The sequence below is a fragment of the Tursiops truncatus genome, chromosome 2, assembly GCF_011762595.2.
Source record: "Tursiops truncatus isolate mTurTru1 chromosome 2, mTurTru1.mat.Y, whole genome shotgun sequence".
Taxonomy (NCBI): Eukaryota; Metazoa; Chordata; class Mammalia; order Artiodactyla; family Delphinidae; genus Tursiops; species Tursiops truncatus.
Genome location: NC_047035.1, coordinates 28371291 through 28375637, shown reverse-complemented (window position 1 = coordinate 28375637; position 4347 = coordinate 28371291).

Sequence of the window (4347 nt, the reverse complement as noted above, 5' to 3'; positions counted from 1 at the left end):
TATGCATCTTAACTCTCTAGGGCCAGTATCTTGTTTTTCTCCGTTCTGAATTCCCCTTAGGACACATCATGGGGTGGAGGTGGAGGGGAGGCTGCAGTGGTGGATGGCTGGATGGTGGGAAACATTCTTTGTTTATCGAAATGGCAGGCAACATTCTTTGTCCACAGAGTTTCCTCTTGGTCATAAATTCGACAAAGGTTTGGGAGGCATTTCATGACCAATTTGTCCCAATGACCTAGGCTCATTCCTAGATCAGGTGGGAATTCTGTTGATAGGCTACTTAATGTGCTAATTTTTCTTTTTTTATAAATTTATTTATTATTTATTTTTGGCTGTGTTGGGTCTTCGCTGCTGCACGCGGGCCCCCTCCAGTTGAGGGGAGCAGGGGCCACTCCCTGCTGCGGTGTGTGGGCCCCTCACCATGGTGGCCTCTCCTGCTATGGCGCATGGGCACCAGGCACTCAGGCTTCAGCAATTGTGGTATGTGGGCTCAGTAGCTGTGGTACTCAGGCTCAGTAGTTGTGGCACACGGGCCCAGCCACCCTGCGGCATGTGTGATCTTCTCGGACCCGTGTCCCCTGCATTGGCAGGCGGATTCTTAACCACTGTGCCACCAGGGAAGTCCCTAATGTGCTAATTTTTGAATTAGTCCCTGTTGATAACCTAAAATTCTCTGGATCACCTGTCTTAGTAGTCTACTACGATCCAGGAAATGTTTTTCCCTTGCTCCTTTTTCCTGTATCTAGAGATCTAGCATTGCACTATTACAATTATTGTATATAGAGTTATATATATGATCAACTGCCTCAAGACGTTTAGCCATCATTAATTTTGCCAGAGCCCTGGTTATACATTGGGTAATCTAAGAAAAAACAGTCTTATAAAATAGACAGGGGAATTCCCTGGTAGTCCAGTGGTTAGGACTCCATGTTTCCACTGCAGGGGGCACAGGTTCGATCCCTCATCAGGGAACTAAGATCCCGCAAGCAGCGCGCGGTGTGGCCAAAAAAGAATAATAAAATAAATAAATAAATAAAATTAAATAGGATATAAGGATACAAGTAATTCAGCTAGTAACAGTAATCAAGTCATAGTACGGCAGAGAGAGGCACAAGGTATAAATAATTTGAAAACAACGAGAGAGAACACATTTAAACAATAATTAGCATAGCTAGTTGTAATCTGGTCTCAATAAGCTATCAAGTCCACATGGGAGCCAGCTGGAGAAGCCAAATCCTGGAGGGATCAGGTAGAAAGAAAAATGTTGCATCTTCGTTTACAAAGGTATACTTTATCAACTTGTTGTAGGTTATAGTTAGTGTAAGAGGAAAGGTTTTCTGGAAAATGAAGATTAAAAGCCAGTATGTTTCAGAAAAAAAGTCATAAAATTATAAATCATATTTATCAGTTAATTCAACCCCATGTTCTTGTTGATCTGGATGAAAGCATAAAGTTTTCTGTCAGAGTTTTGTAATTTCTTACGCAGTTCAGTGGTATGACCTAAAGGTCGTCAGAAACTTATATTTGTCAAAAAGTCCTTTTTATGAATCTTCTTAAAGATCTTCATTTTATAAAAGCATCAGAGTAAAGCAATGATTGTCTATAAATGACAAAAGACTTAAAATGGCATGGTTACAAAGCAATTAACAAGTAATTTGGATATTTCTGTGACATACAACACTTTTATATAATAACTAGAATTATGACTGATAACATTATACCAGGACATATTAGATTTTTAGGAATTCCATACAAATTTTGGAATATCTGTATTAATGGCATTTACTCATACAATATAACCTAAAAAGGTTAGGGCCACATATTTGACAATGTTTCCCATGTAATTTAACTTACCAAATAAACCTAATTAGTTTAATATCTCTCTTCAGGATGTTTTGAAGCATCCCAAAGGTGGCTAGAGAGCAAAAGAACTTTATTTAGAATTTGACTTGGGGAAGTTCGTCAAAGATATCAAAAGTTTTTATTTATTTATTTATTTGGCCACACCATGCGGCATGCGGGAGCTTAGTTCCCCGACCAGGGATCGAACGCATGCCCCCTGCAGTGGAAGTGCGTTCAGAGTCTTAAACACTGGACCACCAGGGAAGTCCCTCAAAAGGTTTTAAAACACTTAGTCAAACAGGATCCTTGGTCACTGTGAAACAATACTTGTTCATTCAACCAACGTGACAATAAAAGATTTTTAAGGAAAATACAGATCATTTAGAAGGCAAAGAAACTTACAATCTATTATCAAAGTAGCTCAACATTTCAAGAAAACTTTGTTCTCTTTTTTTTTAAGATTTATTTTATTTATTTATTTTTGCCTGCTTTGGGTCTTTGTTGCTGCGCGCGGGCTTTCTCTAGTTGCGGCGAGTGGGGGCTCCTCTTTTCGTTGCAGTGCACGGGCTTCTCACTGCGGTGGCTTCTCTTGTTGCAGAGCACGGGCTCTGGGCACACGGCCTTCAGTAGTTGTGGCACCTGGGCTCAGTGGTTGTGGTTCATGGGCTCTAGAGCGCAGGCTCAGCAGTTGCGCTGCACGGGCTTAGTTGCTCTGCAACATGTGGGATCTTCCCGGACCAGGGCTCAAACCCGTGTCCCCTGCACTGGCAGGCGGATTCTTAACCACTGCGCCACCAGGGAAGCCCAAAACTTTGTTCTCTTAATACAGAGAGAAAACCAAGCTCTAGTCCTGCACCAGCCCACTCTCAATAACAAAATTAATTTACCTAATTCAATTCAATTCCAATCCCAGCCTGACCATGCACAAAATTATTTCCTCAGGGTTCCCTTTCTACAAACCTTCTACAACTTTCTGTATCTATATTAGTTTAGCCCTTATTTTTCTTTCCCATTTAAAAATAACCAGCTTTGGGACAAAATCACTTTCTTTCCCCTTAACAAAATGCATTTCCATTCCTCATACCTTCTTTTGCTGAAAACACACATCCTACTTTCCTTGCATACTAAAATGTTTCCCTTATTATCCCAGTAGCTTTAGTTATATATATTACAATTTTAACCCTTAAAAATCTTAATCTCAGGCTTACCTGGTGGTGCAGTGGTTAAGAATCCACCTGCCAATGCAAGGGACACGTGTTTGAACCCTGGTCCGGGAAGATCCCACATGCCATGGAGCAACTAAGCCCATGCGCCACAACTACTGAGCCTGCGCTCTAGAGCCTGCGTGCCACAATTACTGAAGCCCCTGCACCTAGAGCCCGTGCTCTGCAACAAGAGAAGCCACCGCAATGAGAAGCCCGCGCACCACAACAAAGAGTAGCCCCCACTCGCCTCAACTAGACAAAGCCTGTGCCAGCAGCGAAGACCCAACACAGGCAAAAATAAATAAAATAGGGCTTCCCTGGTGGCGCAGTGGTTGAGAGTCCACCTGCCGATGCAGGGGATGCGGGTTCGTGCCCCGGTCTGGGAAGATCCCACATGCCGCAGAGGTGCTAGGCCCGTGAGCCATGGCCACTGAGCCTGCGTGTCCGGAGCCTGTGCTCCGCAACGGGAGAGGCCACAACGGTGAGAGGCCCGCATACTGCAAAAAAAAAAAAAAAAAGAAACAATAGTGCAGAGGACTTCTCTGGTGGTCCAGTGGCTAAGACCCCACGCTCCCAATGCAGTGGTCCTGGGTTCAATCCCTGGTCAGGGAACTAGATCCCACATGCTGCAGCTAAGATCCCGCATGCCACACTTAAAAAAAAAAAATCCTGCATGCCACAAGGAAGATCCCGCATGCTGCAACTAAGGTCCAGTGCAGCTAAATAAATAAATATTAAAAATAAATTAATTAATTAAATAAAAAAGAAACAACAGTGTAGAAATTAAAGCAGGATCCTGAGTCCTCCTCAAGGGATATATATAACAATATCTTTGAGTTCTTCTACAGGAACTAAGGCCCCCACCCAGGTGGAGGATGGTAACTTCAGGCTGAGCACAAGATTCCTGGAACATTGCCCTGTTACCTCACCACAAACCAATCAGAAGAAAGTCACACACACCCTGCAGCACTCACCCCAAATTTTGCCTATAAAAATTTTTCCCTGATAATTCTAGTTATTACTTTAAAATGTATATCTCAGAAATAACTAAATTTCAAAAAAAAAAACAAAAACTTTTCCCTGAAAGCCATCAAGTAGTTTGGGGTTTTGAGCACAAGCTACCTGTTCTCCTTGCTTGACCCTGCAATAAACCTTTCTCTGCTCCAAACTCCGTGATGTTTTCATGTGTTTGGTCTCATTGTGTGTTGGACACATTAACTTGCATTTGGCAACAAAGTCCACTCTGGATCCCTTTGCTGGTTGCCCAAACTGGCAACTGAAAAGAAAAAGCACGACTTAA